Source organism: Petromyzon marinus, unplaced genomic scaffold (genome assembly GCF_048934315.1).
Source record: "Petromyzon marinus isolate PM22_M1 ecotype Great Lakes invasive population unplaced genomic scaffold, UKy_Petmar_22M1.pri1.0 PM_Scaffold_32, whole genome shotgun sequence".
Classification (NCBI taxonomy): domain Eukaryota; kingdom Metazoa; phylum Chordata; class Hyperoartia; order Petromyzontiformes; family Petromyzontidae; genus Petromyzon; species Petromyzon marinus.
In genome coordinates this window covers 46,617-65,346 of record NW_027423302.1, presented here as the reverse complement: position 1 = coordinate 65,346, position 18,730 = coordinate 46,617, and the positions used below count along the sequence as shown (strand labels likewise).

Here is an 18,730-nt window from a genome sequence, read left to right as displayed (position 1 = left end):
GAGGTCTGGACCGCGTACCCAAAGCAGCCATTGCAGCTGCATGAGTCACAGTCCTAAACCTCTCCCATTTACCCTCGACATCAGGAGGAGTCGGGGACGATGCCAACCCCAGCCGCAGTCGATGATGAAATTCTCAGTAGATATATGGGCCCTTCTTCACCTACCCACCCACCCACCCACTCACTCCCTCATCCATCCACTCACCTACTCACCCATCCACTCACTTACTCAATGAGCCGCTCACCTTCTCACCCAGTACTTACACATCAACTGACCCTGCCACCCACTCAATTTCTAACCCACCCACTCAATTTCTAACCCACTCACTCACCCAACCAGCTGCCCACTCCCTCAGCCACTCACCTACTTACCCACCAACTTATACATCCACTTACCATGCAACCCACTCAATTTCTAACCCACCCACTCACCCAACCGCCCGCCCACTCATCTACTCACCCATTACCACGGAATTATTCACCCACTCACCCATTAGTCAACCACCCAATAATTCAACCACTCACAAAATAAATCACCTATTAATTAAACCACCCACTAACTCAACCACCCACTAACTCGACCACCCACTAACTCAACCACCGAGCCACTCACCCACTCAGCAAGCCACCTACTACTATATCTCTAACCCACTATTTCACTCACCCACCTCCCACTCACCTACACACTAAACTAAATGTAAATGATGTTTATTTTACCAGGTAAGGCACACTGAGCTATATAGCTCGTTTTCAAAACAACCGTTACCACAAATGATAGCTCAACAATGTGGCGTATCACGGATACATTTATAGCAGCCAACTCCTCTAAATGCATGTTTCTAAATGTTTAGGGAAATAGAGACGCAACAAGGTAGGGATTGAACCTAGAAGCTCCTGGATACCAGGCGAGATAGTATCTCGTCACCATGGCGCTACGCTCTTGGACTCTCTCACCCACTCAAACACCTACCCACTAACTTAACCACTCACTAACTCAACCAGCCACTTACTCAACCACCCACAAACTCAACCACCGAGCCATTCACACACGAACCCACTCACCATGCCACCCATTGTTGTTATTCTGTCTCTCACTGTTCAAATAAACCTACCATTAAAATTATAGACTGATCATTTTTTTGTCAGTGGGAAAACGTACAAAATCAGCAGGGGATCAAATACTTTTTTCCCTCACTGTATATGTGATAAACCACTTTGTTTTCCTGTCATTTGTAACAAGGTCGCTTTTGAAAAAGATCTATATATCTCTGTGGACCTTAGCTAGTACGATGAAAAATAGTTCAGTTTTAGTTTATTGAGTGGGTAGGTGTGTGATTGAGTCATGGGTGGTTGGGTAGGTGGGTGAGTAGGTAAGTAGCTGGGTGAGCGGACGGGTGAGTGTGTGAGTTAGAGAGTGGGTGGGTGGGTTTGTGAGTGGGGGAGTGAATAGGTGAGTGGGTGGGTGAGTGAAGTCTTGAGTGAGTGGGTGTTGTATATGTGGGTGTGTGAAAATTGATGAAAAGTAATGAAAATTAAATGAAATTCGAAATTTGCATAATGAATACAAAATGATGTTAATTCGTGTAATTATGCGTATAACTATGCTAATTAGAGAGGTAATCGTATTAATTTATACGAGTGGGTGTGGTTGTGTTAATGATAGCCTTTATGATAATCAGGCCCCGCCTCGTTGACGAGGTGGGGTTATCAATCAAGATAACGCAATCAATCGTGTGCAGTTACGCTAGTGTCAATTCGGCCTCGTTGTCTAACTTTGTATTATTGATCAGCATAATACAATGATTCTCGCTTTAACACTCTGTTCATATTTTAGGTCCCAAGTTCATATCATTCGTTTTAAAGTTTAATGAGTGTGGATTGGTGTGTTTATAGTTTAGGTTCCCGAGTTCATATCTGATCGCAGGATACAGATCTTATGCAAAAATTTCAGGAAAGAATCACACGACCACTTCTGTATTGATCAATTTATTTTCTAATTAAACCTTAACTATAATATGTATGCGAACTCTCAATCTCGGAACTTCAACACGGTATCCACACGGTATCAATACAGAATCATCAACGACTGTACGATTTCACTTTGATAACACATGCACCCCGCATAAAGCGATTGCTGTTAGTGAGAGAGTCAGAACATGCCAATGCTATGGTACACAAAAGCTTATACATTATAATATGAACGATTATTATGCTTGAAATGGTCAGCATGTTATCACGGCGATTGATTCACATGCAACGGTATTCATATAAAAAGACAATCAAACAGTTATTTCCAAAGGCATGAATGTAACAACAGATCCACCGGACAGAATATAAGATTACCGAAATGGCTTAGTGTGAGGGTATGCGGCAGAACGTGTTATCTCACGGGAGATTAATTAATTCGTGAATAAGATTGTATAATCAGAAAATCGGTTTAGCACGATTCCTCCCCGGGAGCGTAGCTCCGTGGCGAAGGTGCCAAGGGTTAATTCGTATTGATGGATCGGTTGGTAACTTATGCGATTAGAAGTACAGTCCAAAACAAAATATTAAAGAGGAAAATTACGAATATACTTATAAACGACGGACTGTTATCACACTATCGATGCTTCCACGGCCAGATGGTTCACGGACTTGAGTGTGTTTGTGTGTCATGAATTGTGTGGAGTAGTCATTGTTTGGAGTTGAGTCTTTAGGTCCAGCGAACGTCAGATTGGTCGTGTAGTGGGGCATAGCGCATCATCGTATCGTGGAGTTCCCTTTATAGGGTAATGTGAGTGTGGTTGGTCTTCTCGCGTTAACATACGTCGAGGGGTCCCTTGTATGAAAGGGATACTCGCTCCCTTTAGAGCGGTCAGGGTGAGTGGTGAATGTGCATCATACGTCTCGGCGTTCCCTCCTCCACACAGCAGCCAGCCTCTGTCCACGGGGGGGGTTGCTTGATCGCTCTCAGTGCTGCTCAGTGGCCACTTCTCTCCACTGCTGGATGAGCTGCGCGATGACGCTCGTGCTGGTTCGCCGACAGCAGTTTCTCTCCGCTGCTGGATGAGCTGCATCGGCACGCTCCCTCTCTCTCTGGGTGGAGAACTCGAACGTGCTCGTTGCTGGTTTACTGAAAGCAGGTTTTTCTCCACTGCTGGATGACTCAAGTCGCACGTGCTCTTGCACTGGTTTGCAGAAGCTCTTGCTTGGTGCGTCGGTCGCTGTGCAGCTGGACTCATTTTAGAATAAGCTTTCAACAATACTCTTTTTTTCAGTTCTTTTAAAATCACACTCGGTGGCGCCTCACTACCTTGCGATTCTTGCCAACGTCAGTGGGTAGCGACGGGCCACTTTGGCTTCTGCTCGCCGCCCCCTGCTCTGCAGCTCGCCGGCTGGCGACCTGTTCCTCTCGTTCCCGATTTAACTGCTCCTGAGCCGACTCACTGGTCGAACTCTCTCGCGTTCCGACCTCCTCCGAGTCGAACTCCCCGAGTTCCGACCCCCCTGGTCGAACTCTTCCGAGTTGCTCCTCCGAGTCGAACTCCCCGAGTTCCGACCCCCCCGGTCGAACTCTGGTGAGCCGACCCCCTCCGGTCGAACTGAGGTTTCAATGCTCAGGATCCTCTTTTTATGCCCAAAAATCCCTTCACTCGGATCCTGCCCACAAGGCGGAGTTTCTTTCGATTTTTGCTGTGTCAGGATTTGTCCGTATGTATCTGCGTCCGTGTGTGTCTGTACGTGTGTCAGTGTGTCATTGTGTGCATCACCCACGGTATATTCCGTTGTCACTCCTACCATAAAACCCACAAGTAAAACAATCAAATGTTATAAATTGTCTCGAAGGCGCCTCTGTCTGGGTGCACAACCTGGAGGGAGGGGCGATATTCCCTCCGACTTTCACCGACGCACAAAGAAATGGTTAAAAAGTTTTAAGTTAACATTTCATTTCATCAGCGTTCCAAAGTTATGATTCTGTATTAATACAAGGTCTGGGTCGGCTTCCCGTTGTGGCGTTTGACTCGTGTTTCCTCGAGCGTATACACACTCCTACCCCGCGCTGTGGGGATACAAAGACGGCCGGGATCTCCCTTTCTCTCCGACCTTGGGGTTAACATCGCCCTTTGCTTACGTTGCAGTTTTGCTGTGCGCTTGCATTTATTTTCCTCTCTACTCTTGCTTTAACCCTGCTTATTATTTGCGTATGGGTGGATTAGAGCATTCATGTTGACTTAGGAAAACCTGATTGTTATAGGCTTCGGGTCAAGTCGTATAGTAATTATTAAAATATGTAAATACATTTCATATTAAATTAATAGACGGGTGATGGTTACATTGACGTAGCTTGTGGCAGGGTTCAATTGAAGTGGGTGTGAAGATAAATAACTTTAGCCTACCCTGTCGTTAAATTCCGACTTTAAGTTACTTTAATAGTAATGCAGAACCAATTAGCTTTTTTGACTTAACTAGATCTAGGCTACCGCAACCTCCCAGTGACCCTGGCTTTGTGTTTATGTCAGCCCCTTGCAATCCGCTGTGCTCTGCTCTCTATCTGCTCCCTCTGACCCTGGGAGGGCTCTGAACGTCAAAATCGTGTTAGTGGGTCAAGGTAAATATGACCTCCACATGCCATGCCGAGGCCTGGTTTGGTGTTTTTATTCATTATTAAAATAATAATAGAAATATGTATCTATATGTATCGAAAAATTACTTGTTAATATTAAGATGGAAAGGGGGGCATATACAACAGTGGCCTGCTTCATGTATCTATTTACGAACGTTCGATTTTACAAAATGTCACGTTCATGCAATTGACAAATTATGGACACCTTTAGATGAACAAAATCGAATTTCCGCGTGAACGAAACACCATACGGCACGCGCCAGATCAAACGAGAAGCACCGTGGAGGCTGCATCATCCGTCCACTACAGCGTCACGGTGTCCCTGCAGGGCAACAGCAAAGCCTCCACATCACCTCCAGTCAATTCAACATGCAAATCTTTTGGTGAATTCCCTGCAAAGGTAAAAAAAAAATCCTTACGGGTACTTTTGCATTGTGAAAAGTGATATAGGTGTATATTTTTAGATAAGGAGTGGAGTTGATATGTCCGAAACGCATCCCGATTTTTTTTGCATTAAATTAATGGGAAAATTCATTTGATATTTAGTTTTTCGCGCGTTTTATAAGGAAAGCATCGCTTTCGTAAATGGAGGGACATCAGTGAGTGTCCCTGTTGGTGAGCGTGACGCTAGCAATGATGGTCGAGTCAGAGGCGCGAATGTGGCCCAGGGCAGACACGCGGACGTGCGGGCGTGACAGTGGGGAACAACGGGGTCATGATTCCAGTCGTATGAGCACAGGGCTCGTTTCAAGTTTCAATTATTATTGGTATATCCCTGTGAGCCATGCGGCTCTTGAGTCGGGTGCAACCACAAACAATATGAACAGAGAAGATCTTAAAGCGATGGACACGCAACAGAAACATCCTGGATAAAACAGCAAATCTTCCAGAAAAGAAAACGGTATTACAACGCTGTGTGCAAAAATCTCAGTGTAATGCAGGTCAAAGAATAACAACCATAAGACAATTTAGATTTAAGTTATCAGGCCAACCCCGCACTTCCACAAGAAACATGGCTTAAACCATGTTTTCAAAATCAAAATGAAGCTATAAAAACAATGTAAGAACGGTAATCATAGGAACTGTGATTCAAATTTAACAAAACACATTGCAGCGGAGGGAGCTGGTAGGAACGTTGGGTTGCTCGGTCAATGACCAGGGTCAACGGCGGCGTGGTGTATTCCGCAAATATGCCCGACTATGAGGGCAGGCACAAGTCGGCGTGAGTAGGTTAAACGTTGAGTTTTATAAGGGCACCACGGGGTGACCAGCCCCTCCCCACCAAGCCCCTCCCATTTTTGTATGCACGACGGACGGTCACAATGATCCCCTGTGGGCTGGTGTCACCAGGAGGTTCCTACCAGTATTAACGATATACATTTCAGTTTATTTATTTGGTATAGCCCTGTGAGCCATTTGGCTCTTGAAATCGGGAGCAACCGCAAACAAAAAACAAGAAAAAACGAACAAGAAAACATCTTGAAGTGACTGTGCAAACAGAAAATCCAGGAAAAAACAGCAAAATATTCTTGAAAAAGCACCGTACACCAACGCTGTGTGCAAAAATCCCAGTGGGATGCAAGTCAAACAACAACAAGAAACTTAGATTAAGGCCACCATTCTAACTCCGTACTACAAACATGTCCAAACCAAAAAACGTTTTCGAAATAACCAAAAATGAAGCCATAATTGCAATGTAACAGTGATCATAGGGACTGACCGAATTTTTAACAATAAACTACATGAATAACTTGAAACACCAAACCCTAGAGCCACAGCTGGCTGAATGAGTTACTCCACAACAGAAGCATCAGTCAGAGTATCTATTTTTTCAATGCACCTTTAAGATCAGCACGCTAAATCAAAATACAGATAATACTTTGCAGTAGTCATCTGGAGCGAAACATTTTATTTTACGCTAATGAATAGCAGTAGCAGCTAGGGGTGTACAACTCCTCTAGAGCAGTGTTGAGAGAAGATCTCATTGGTAGCGATTCAAGTTGCAGTTTATTGGCAATAGCATTCCAGAACCTGGGGGCATCAATAGCAAAGGCCCTTCCTCCAGTTTTTGTACGGCAATAGGGAATGTGAAGCTGGTAAATGAGCGAAGACCTGAGGTCAAATTTGTTCTTTGAAACAGAGACGAGATCCAGTAGGTAGTCTGCGGAATTTTTTGTAAGTACATCGTGAATAAATAAGATCTGTTGCACAAGCCGTCGAACATTAAGAGATGTTAAGTTTGACCCAATGTAGAGAGATCAGTGGCGAGTCCTATATGGGCAGTGCAATGTAAATCTTAAGGCCGAGTGATAGATGGAATCAAGCTTCAGTACTTGGGGCTGATTTTTACACGATGTCACAGTAATCAAGTAGATGCAGTATGGTAGATTTTATCAATGCAAAACGGAACATTGGGGGAGAAGCAGGGCTTGTGTCGATACAGAAAACCAATTTATATTTTCGTCTTTTTACCAATATAATCAATGCGATCTTCAAAATTCAGTTTTGAATCCAGGATGACCAAGATACTTATAGATCTTGACTTGCTCTATTTGATAATTATTTAAGGACTGTAATTGGGGAAAAATAACTTCCAGCTTTAGTCAAGGTGAGAAGCATAGCACCTTGGTTTTGGAAGTATTCAGGACTAGTTTAAGAGCAACTAGCTGATGTTGTAGTTTGTTGAAATCACCCTGTAGCTTAGCAATCAAGTCATCCGGAGAGCGGCCAGCAGTAATTAGTATCGTGTAATTTGCAAAAAGATTTACCCTGGAATGATCCAGGTCAGTGCCCAAGTCATTGACATAAAGAGAGAACAAAAGGGGGCCAAGGATGGAACCCTGTGGAACCCCTTTTGTTATCTTAACGCCAATTGACCTCCAACCATCTGTGAATACAGTTTGGGTAAGAGAAGAGGTAATTTGTACCCATTTTACTGCGTTTCCGGAAAAACAGAGGCAACTTAGTTTACTTAGCAGGGTGTTGTGGTCTACTGTATCAAAAGCTTTGGACAGGTCAAGAAAAAGACAGGCACATTACTGCTTAGTATCAAGGCTACTGTAAATGTGATTCAGAGAGTCTAATGGAGCAGATGTGGTGCTGTATTTTTTTCAGAACCCAGATTGTTTTAGATGTAGTAGATTGTTGGTGGACAGAAAACTGATAATTTGGTAGTTCAATAATTTTTCAAAAATTTTCATGAACGGGGACAAAATTGAGATAGGTCGGTAGTTATTTGGATCACCTTTAGGGCCCTCTTTGTGAAGTGGACGGACATAGGAATGTTTCCATTCTAGAGCAACTGATGCTTATATGATGGACAGGTTGAAAATATGGGCTATAGGTTTGTATATTAGGTGACCAACAGTTAGTAGAGCAAAGATGGGAATACTATCTGCTCCGGTAGAGGAAGACCCTTTGAGGTAGGACAGTTGTTTCAGAACAATACTTTCGTGGATTTGCTGGAAACTAAAGTCGTTTAATATTTGGACAGAGGTGTATGAATTTGCATGAGCAGGGGTGACTCCCAATACATTATCAAAAAGATTACCAGCTTCAGAAAAATGAAGGTTAAAAAATTGTCAACTATTTTTTTGGGATCCAAAAAATATTCCCCATTCCCATTAAGCTCAACGGGCAGATTATCTGTATTGGATGCCTTTTCGATACATTTGATTGTTTTCCAGAAAATCCTGGCATTTCCATGTGATTCCAGGAGGAAAAATAGGCATTTTTTGACGCATCTATTCCTTAAAATCCTGTATTCTAGCCAGTCATTGACCAAAGTACTTTTCTGAGCACATGTCCAAGCCTTGTCCCTAGTTTTCATGAGCTTTGTAATCAAAGGATCAAACCATGGTGGGTGGTTGCCTTTAGTTTTAAATCTAACCAACGAAGCATGTTTGTTAAGAATTTGGAGAAACGTGTACCTGAAGGTCTCCCAAGCCGTAGTTAGGTTGGGGATATCACAGACCTTGTCAATATCCGAGTGAAGCACATCATTAGTAAATGCCCGAGTGCTGAAGTGTCCGAGTGCTTCGGGTCTGTCTGATGATCTCACCCCAAAAATGGAGCGATCACCAAGGTTTTTACCCAGAACACCAGTCAGTGTGAAATTGTGAGGGGCATTTGTCAATAGGACGTCAAGCAGAGACGACTGTACCAGATTTTTTAGGTTGGGTCTTGTGGGGACATTTATTAATTTAAACAGGTTAAATTCATCTGCAAAATGTGGCCACGGCCAGCGGGTTTAGCAAATTCCAATTTAGATCACCCACTAAAACTATTTCACCTTTAGGGAGGCCTCCAAAAAGCTCTGCAGATGCAGCTTCAACATCCTTCCCACTAGGCGGTCTATATCAGGACACTACCAATATATGTTATTTGGGAGAGTTAATCTGAGAGCCAGACCTTCACAGCAACATTTTTTAAACAAGGAGTGAGCTGGTGAACATGCAATAGTATTACGATACTATAACATGTACGACCAAAGTTGCAGCCATAGCTGGCAGCATGACACTCCCAGTGTATGATGTGTGCGAGTCAGTGGTAGTGCGAGCGAGTGTATGATGAGTGAATGGGTCTGTGGTTGCGCGAGTCATTGATGTGCGAGTGAGTCAGTGTAAGACGAGCGAGTTTATCACGGCATGGAGGCCATCACGGCCTCCATGACGTGGCGAGTGAGCACTCGAGTCAAGAAGTGCCGAAAATAAATGTCATTATACTCTTGGTAGGTAAGAGGCCAATGTTCAGTATAACCCTCCACCAACCGACAGAGCCAATCACTTCAAGTCGTCACTTGGGAACACATGCCAATTGATTTGGCACTTCAGCAATAGCCGAAATGTTAAGAGAGCAAAATGTCCAATCTCATATTCGACGTTTCGCTGCAGATACCATTGTCGGCGTTAACAGAACAATAAAATTCACGACGTTTCGACTGCAACACAACAATCATCAGGTGTGAAAACCACGTGACTTTACCGAAAGAACCAAGAATATAGCAATACTACTGTTAAACTTTTTTTGGTACACTGTATTCAATTGACACCTTTTATTGCCTCCATACGCAATAATATAATCGTGATTGAGCGAACCAGTGAGTGAGTGTTGTTGAGACCTGTAGTGTGGTGGTTGAACACAGCTTAAAATGTTAATACAGGTTTTAGGATTAGATCCCATAAGTATAGATGCGTCGCAACCCTCCACCACCCGACAGCCAGTTAGGTATGTCATGTAAACAACGTGCCAAATAGTTAATTAAAATACAATATATTGCCAACAGCCTACTGTAGCCAGCACCTATGAAGGCTGGTACGATACACAATGGGGTGTGTGGCCAGCACCATGCTTGGCCGCCTTTATCTCCCCAGTGGCGTTGTTTACACATTGCAATTGATACTCATTCGAGGTTGAGTTAATCTAGGGGAGGCCCAGGACCGGCTCAGATAATTGTCACTGGTGTTGGACAATCGAACCCTGGTCGCCATGTTCATTAGTGTGTTAACCGCTGCGCCACCGCTCCCCACACTAGGTCTGATGCCCTATAAAAATTTGCCCACGAACTGCTCTATTTGAAGGGGTTAGAAGAACCTCACTCCCAGCGATTTTCTGGTCGAGCCGTGACCGCAGCTCAAGGGTATGAGCATCTGTGCACCCAGGGGAACCCTAACAGTTTCACACACCATGGCCTGAACCACAGTGTTAGCGATACACCATCCAGTAGGGGACTCCAAAAATCTCAACCGATGCCCCGACGGTAACTCCACACAACCCTGGTCAATTAAAATCCAGAGGGGCATCCTCTTCCAAAAATCCTTCCACAATAAACAAGGCACCGCTAACGAACTTGAAACCAACACCAGGCCCGTCCTTTCAATATCGCCAGTCCGTATAGATGCCTTGATTTAGCCCACAATGCCTAAACTCCCACCATTAGCGGCAACAGATTATCTGCCAGACCCAGGCAACCCACATCTATGGCAGAGTCCTAAAAATAAACTCTGAACCCATGGTGGCGGATGCCCCCGCATCTAGGAGCATTCGCACCTCAACAGCCTGCACAAATCCACATACTGTGGATGATCCCGCTGCCATGACACAGTGTGCCAGTGCGGTCCATTGCCAACCATCATGCACCACCTTCATACCCCGTATTCCTATGAGGGGCGATGGCGTGTGCACCTGACACGGACTGAAATGGGATGCATGAGGTGGCTGTGTCGGCCGGGTGTGTGACCTATTGCAACCTGCCTTTGGACCCAGAGGAGCGGAGGCGGCCCCAAATCAGCACGGCAGCCCCTGGAGATGTGTCCCGGTAGGCCACAACTGAAAGAGGTAATGGGCCCCCCCCCCGCCGCTTGTCCCATCGTCGTCCCACTCCGAATGTCCTCCGCAGGCTCCAACCACCTGACGCGCACACCCAGGGAGACTCTCAGAGAGCCTGGTTGCCCTTTTCTCCTGGAAAACCAGCCCCTGCCGTCACCCCAGCACGTCGTCGCAGGTTATAGTGGGCCTGGATGCAATGGGCTACCTGAATCGAGGACAGGTCATCCTCCTCTGTGGCCGGCAAACAAACGTTAATTTCCTGAGCCAGCATCAACATTTTCTCAAGCACCAGAGAATCCAGTCCTGCCTGCTCCATCTTTGGGTACGCATCCTTGGCCAGCGACAGCAGTGCGCTGCAGAAAGCGCGGGGTGTCTCCGTCTCCCCCCAACTCTGTATTACGAATGTCTGCCGCGTTGGACGGCAGTTCAAAAATTGCCGCCAACTGGGAGTACGCTTGACGCAGCTTCATTCTGTCCACCTCCCCAATGTAAAAAAAAAACGCCGCCAAGGCTGTCATCCAGTGCGGTGGGAAGAATAAGTAGCGCCTCCGCATCGGACCACCCTGCGAGCTCGCAAGTGGTGGAGAACCGCCGCTGGAAGGCCGCCCAAGCACCCCCCGCAGCCTAAAATTAATTGAGAAGCGGCAGCCGCTGCGCTAGGGAAGGTGCCCCCGGATGAGCTGTCGGCGGCAGGTTAAAGGGACCCAATTCATGCCCTCGGTCGGCAGTGATGGTGGAGTCGCCCGCTCGCCACCCCCGAGCCACAGCCCCTTCCTTCGGCTGTTCCCTGCCCAGCTGCCCCACCAGGGTCGACACTGTGGAAAGCAGCCCCACGATGCGCTTGCCGATTGCCTGCAGCCCCCCCCCTTCAGCCGGCGGCGGCGCAGAGCCGTCGCCCTTTGCTCGCTGCCCCGCCGGGATCACCACTCCGGGGCCCCCCACAAGGGGTCCCGGTTGCCAGCCCTGCCCGGGAATCCTCCTTGCCCGAGGGTATGCGGGTGAGAGCCTTCCTCTTCACGTGTTTCAGCATAGTCTATTTCCCCCTCAAGGATTCGAAGAAAAAACATTCATAACAACCCTAAAATATAAAAAAAATTTCGTTAACACGCCTGACACCAAATGTTGTGTTCTAGTTCACAGACACTAATAGGAGGTACTCTATCTCTTTTATTCCGACCTTCAGAGCCTTAGGGGATAACCACACACCGGGTCGGGACAGCCAACATGCTGCCAAACCCACAGCTGAAGAGGGTGACGATCACAATTACGACAGCACGACGAATTCCACTCCAGATCGCAGCTGCCCCGGCTGTGAGTTGGAGCTCGCCTTATATCCTGAAAAGCGTGGCCAGGCTCTACCCTCGGCCCTGCACCCCTCTGGATCCTTCAGATGGCTTCATGCTTTGCCCACAGCTGCAACTGGTAGAACGGGCTGATAGTCCTAATGCCATTGTCTACCAATCTCCCAGCGGCACGCGCTCCAGTGACTCATTCCACGGCACCACACAAGTGTGTGAGCATTAGCTGGTAATTAAATCAGTATCCATCGAGCAGTGGATTAAACATGTCCGATGATGATGAAGAATTTAAACTGCAAGCATACACTTATATTTTATTAACGAAGAGCGTACAGACATTAAATGGCTCAATCGTGGCATGATGCCTCAATCTTCCACCTATCTAAATATGGCAACATAATTGACGTGAATAATTTCACACATTAAACTCATATTGCACACGTGTATATATTCTGCGCGAAGATGACTGAACAAAATATAATATATAATGCCAACCAACCGAATAAATGTTCCGTGTAGTTAACTGGTTCACAGTGGGTGTCCATTACATGTGTAGTGACATATAATGGGTCACTACGGCACCTAGTGCCATCTACCGACAGAGAGAAGAATAGTGGGTATAGTAGCCCTCTGCCAGCAGAGTATATGTCATGGTAGACGTCTCTGGGGCTGGCAGAGTAGGGGGCAGTTGAGGATGTAGCAGCCCGATTGGCCGCAGGGGCACGTGATGGCATGTAGGCCAAAGGTGACAGAGGGGACACGTGTTGTAGGACCCAGTACCTTCTAGTGAGTTCCAGAAGGGGGCGTGGCCGAGGGCAGAGCCAGGCAGGGGACACGTGGAAGGCGATCCAGAACCTTCTAGTAAGTTCTGGATGAAATCGTGTCCGAGGGCGGAGCGGGGCCCCGCTGAGGGGTATGAAAGGGGGGTCCCGGGGCTGCATCAGGGCTGTTTGCTGCAATAGAACCCGCCTTGCTACGTCTTCTCTTCGGTCTTCATGCTCAGCAACTTGGGTCAGGCAGTGTGCCGACTGACCTGACGCGTTTGTGTCGTTACCCCATTGTGGTCATAGAATAAATGTGTTGCCTCCTGAATCAGTGTGTCTTTCAAGTGAGCCCACTACACGTGCACTGTACTTAAATACATACGAAAAAGACTTAGAAATTACAACTAAGCTCATCTGAATTATACGTGAGGCTAACAAGATAACTACATTGTAAATTGAGAATGCCGCAATTAAAAAAAAATTACATAATACTATCAAACTTAGTCACGTATTATTGATGTAATAGACTTGGAGTGAGTTCAACTGAGTCGCAGACATAGACTTGGAGGCAACACATGTATTTAACTCCAACACACGGGATAACTACCCCTTAACAGAATAACAACCTATGGTGGTGACCACCAGGCTAACTAAACTAATTACAACGTATCGAGCTACTACGGACCGGGACCACAGCTCGGGTCCAGGTCCACGTATTGGAGACTCATTGAACTGAGAACGGAGAACGTAGAACGTAGACAAAGGTTTATTCAAGGATGAACAACAACGCCGGTCCCTCTGGGGACCCAGATTATATTCTCTGCGGCGTGGCTGGCTCTGCACTTGGCCATGACCACCTTCCAAAATCCTCGGGAAGGATCTGGATGCTAACCACGTGACCACACCTAGCCACCACTTGGGCCCCTTTGTAGACTTAACTGGTCACGTGTCCTCTCGGGTCAACCAGAGTGCCATGCCCTCTAGTAACCTCATTCCTATGGTCAGCACTCCCACACCTTGTCTTGTAGGGTTGGCACTGCACGCCAAGCATGGTGCCATCTAGCGCTATCCATCAGCGCTCACCGGGCCCCTCTAAGGCCAGTACTAGACCCACACTTTTGTGGTATCCATGATGTGGTTACACCACACACCATGCCTCTCTAGGGCCGGCACTGCACAGTGACTTCCCGCGATGTCACTACATCAACCCCCCCCCCCCCCTTTGTAGCACTCAGCAGTCCCGCCTGTCAACTCCCCCTTCAACAAAAGAACAAAACGAACAACACCTTAGTGTTCCGCAACAAACAAATACCCCAACCCATCTATACAACATATACACTATATACAGAATATACAGTAACTAATGGGGGAAGAGGATGGAAGTATATAACAACAATAGGCAAAAAAAGGAAGAGAGAAAAGGGAAGAGAGAGAGAAAAAAACAAAACGCATTATTTTGTTGTTTCCCTTCAACGTGACTTTACCGAAAGAACTAAGAATTTGAATTACTGCAGTCACGAAAGCTTTAAATCAAAACTGCCAACTATGTTAAGAGGCCACCTTTATGTGTGTTCCGCAGTACACAGCTTCATGTGAAGCAACAGCAATGGTAGTATGTCCGACATCCTTCCATGTGTAATGAGCGACTTCTGCGACACGTCGTTTAGAGGGTACTCTTCTTTATTTCACACATGGGCACAACACAGGCCAACGTTATCTTCTCTTCTCCCGAGTACACACGTAGATATTAACGCCTCACAGACGACACACACGGGTGATCTCCCAGCGGGTCCTGCCCGTCCACTCCCGGCCTCGCCGCTGACTGATCGCGTGCTGGTGAGGGCGGTGGAGCTCCGCGTGGCCGGACGACGGAGAGAGATGACGGCGAGCAGCGACGCAGTCCGGACCCAAGACTCCACACACCGACCACGAGTCCGCCTCCGCTTATATTACTGCAGGCGCGGCTAATCTCCGCCCCCGGCCACGCTCTCTCGTGTAACTTTCTAGCCGGTTCTCGGAGTTTCTCGGCCAGCCCCACCCTTCACCTTTGGCCCAAATACCTCTCCCTTTTGGGATTGGATAATGTTTATAGTGGTGCCTGTATCCGTGCTTCCCTTTACTAACCAATAGATGGCACTATCTGATTACACATGTAATTAGAGAAGATGCAACACGTGTTACCTTCACACACCTTTATAGGGTCTTCCCTGGCGAATAAACCGATGGCAGCAAAGCAAATGGACCACCCCTGAAGGACACGGCAGCCTTCCGATTAGTCCATCGCCGTGAATCGTGCAGCTCAACGTGGACGGATTGTGAAGCATCAAATGCGACTATCTTGTGAATGTTTTGAGGACAGAAGACATCATGTCCTGGCGCTGCATGATGGTGCACTTGAGAAGTCAAGGCTCCTGCTGGAAGATTCGTGGATACTGCCTTGTGACAGTGAGCCACAAACCCCGAAACGCTGACTGGCATCCTTTGTTACAGAAGACATCAGAGACACCATTCAAGTGCTGGACATCCCCGCTTTCCTGAACTATCACCATCAAGATCAGCGAACTGGCTGTGGTGAACTCGTATCAATCACGACCCACAGAATGGTCACAGCCAACGCTACCAACAGTGAATGAACACCTCAATACCACACTTAAAATATATTTGTATTGTTAAATGCTATACAGAGCGTTTACTCATTTTAAGTTAATACATAGTTTACTGCATATCAAAATGCACATATTGTTGTATTTAAGACAGTTACATTAGATACCAAGGGCAAAGATAAAACTTGCTTGAAATGTTCAGGAACCGAAAGCATTAGCCAATCTCATATCATAGGTTTGGTCCGTACACTCCTTGAGAGCATCTCTAATGCTTTTGAAATGATCATGAAGCCCAGGCGATCATCAGTAAGTGCATTGCGCTCATTCTAATCCTGCGGTCGGGGCCGTGCCGGGACTCAGCCGCGATTGAACGTGGAGGTCACGTAAAGAGCGAAATACCATGCTCAGAGAAATTGTTCAAGAAAGGTACGGGCAAGAAGGCGTGACAATGGGATGGGGGATTTTAAACCATTAAATAAACTTTTCTTCATTTTTCCAGATAAAGACCACTCAGCTATATAGTTTTTTTTCAGAAGCGACCTGGCAGCAAATGATAGCCCCATGAAGTGGCTTATCATTTTGAAATTTATAGCAGCCAAATACTCTAAATGCACATTTAGAAATGTGTAGGGAAACCCCATCTACCTGACCAAGAAGAGAGAGACATGTAAACTCCAAATATACAGGCATCCGAGTCGGAATCGAACCTACGAACTCCTGCATACAAGGCGAGGGAGATAACATTTCGCCTTTGGAAATTGGTGGCAAATGTTAAAGGATGCCACCAATGCATTATTTGGGCTAAAATGCAAAGACTACATTGGCAGGAAGAGAGAGGAGAGTAAGAGAGAGTTTATAAACAGGTGTGAGACAGGCTGGGGGCTCGGGGTGAAGAAAAGGGTGGATGTCATTAATGAGTGTTGATGCCCTGCCCAACGCGCGGTCGTGTTCGTGTTGAAGGGAACAATACAAATTCCGTGATCAAGACGAGTTTTGTGGATTTCCTTTCACGATTGAAATTAGATTTGAAGCCAGAAATCCCTCACTCAGTGCTTTATGTAAAGACTATTAATCGTAAACACTTTTTGCTTTATAATGTAACTAGCAGCCCGCGCGTCCTGTCGACGTCACCCTTCCTCCAGTCAGCTAACCAGCAAAACATTTGTCTTCATATTATCGTGTATTGGTGGATGGTTGGGGGATGGGGGGGAGGTGTGATGACGTCACCACGTACAAACCTTGCTCAATGCCGTGGGATGATTTTAAACTACTGACTGCAACTCTCATCCACTTATATGGCCAAAACGTCAGCTATTGTCTGTTTCATTTTAAGGAAGCGTTATTGACCAATCCGATTGGTTTGTTGTTGTTTGTGCTTGCGCACCACTACCAACATAGTAATACTAAAGACACTGATGAAACAATACGAATCGGTTTTACCCTTTCTGGCTAAAAATAAAAACAGGCGGTGTGCATTAACCACAAGTACTTGTGGCAAAACATGCTGAGAAACTTGCTTTGATAATATATGCATTGTCTTTAAAACTGATTTGCCTACAGCAGAGATCCTTCTTTATGGCATTGTTTCACCATTGTTAGACCAGAGAACGCCAAAAGGTCAACGCATTTGGGGGAAATTATTTCATTTTCCCCTGCCACAGAAAGTAACATTTGTAAAATAATCAAAACCACGTTGGTTTTTTGTATTCCTATACAACAGAAATTTAGAAAAATTAAGTCGAGAAGTAAACTTAATGGGTCCGTTTAACACGTAGGCTTTCGTGACCTATATTATTCATAATAAACATAATAAACGTTTTTGGGTGAGATCGCGTTATTTATAAATGTGTCGCAACCCTCCACCACCCGACATGGCCAAACAGTTGAAAATGTGTCACGTTCACAGAAGACAAATAGTTCTCTTCTTTAGCCCACCGGTGTGTTGAAGAGTGATTCAACATCATTTACAATTTTTGAGTACGACGTTTCGCTGGTAATTACATCCAGCATCATCAGGCAATTTGCCAGAATAGTAAAGCCCTCCACTCCCGGTCTTAAATAGAGCAGCATGGTGACGTCATCATATAACCTAATCTGGTGCAGTGATTTGAGGCGGAGAGGGGGAGGGTATTGTAATTATATAATAGATTGGTAATCTTTCAATTGTTATTAATTAGTATTTCATTCCCCTATAAGGAATTGGAATTGTAATCTATTTTTTTTAATAATACGCTTCCAGGCCGCACTAAGCCTGTAGCTGTCATAGCGATTAAAGTATTTATCTCAATTTCAATGGATTCTCTAATTGGTTTTGGCCAGTAATAATTAGTTTTACACAACACTTCAACGTTATCAAAATAAATTGAGTGTCCTTGTTGACAAGCATGTTCTGCCACTGCCGACAGTTGTGTTTGAGATAATTTTACATTTCTTTGGTGTTCTTTTATGTGGCAGATGCTATATTGGTCAGACGGGATGTAACATCAGAGTAAGATGGTTACGACACATTTATAAATTACGCGATCTAACCCAAGAACGTTTATTAATGGGTCCGATTGTTTCGTAGAGTCATTAGCGACTAGGCTAAAACTCTCGAGTCCTTACACTTCAGAACTCAGCTTCATCACAAGTGGCTCTTTCGATTCGAACCCAGGATCTGAGCGGTGCAACACCTTGACCTCTGCTCAACACGACCACCTCGAGTTCAAACATATTCAACATGAAAGCTATATTTGGTCGTGCTATCAATGATGACCATGGCGACACAATCAACTTCCTGATCTCTCGGTCGTTTTTGGATGTGGGGATTCACTGAGCTCACAGCGTCATCGTGACAGGTAACATGCATTACACGGAAGTGTCAAAGTGCCATGAGACTATTTTAGGAAACTGCTAGTGTTTTGATGTTAGTGATGTATATATGTTGTTTACTTCTTGATCTGTTTGCTTATTGATTTGTAACACTTGCTGCGTGTTTGTCTGCTGGCCGAGTCACCGTTGGTAACGAGTTGTAGAGTTCAATGTGTTATTGACTTGGCTAATCAACTTCTTATTCTATTTCTGAACCCCGGCCCCCCAAATAGATTCCCGACCACGGCGAACATCAAACGGCAAGAGGATTCAGAACTAATTC

General features: G+C 45.7%; 1 long non-coding RNA gene across 1 annotated transcript; it reads right to left on the bottom strand.

Annotated features, from left to right (window-relative positions):
- Positions 1 to 1,969: 1,969 nt before the first annotated feature.
- On the bottom strand, positions 1,970 to 13,598 carry LOC142923189 (uncharacterized). The gene is made up of 3 exons (XR_012940588.1): positions 12,110 to 13,598; positions 10,858 to 11,013; positions 1,970 to 4,927 (listed from the first exon to the last, which is right to left on the bottom strand). It is a non-coding gene; the product is annotated as an uncharacterized LOC142923189 (long non-coding RNA).
- Positions 13,599 to 18,730: the final 5,132 nt, after the last annotated feature.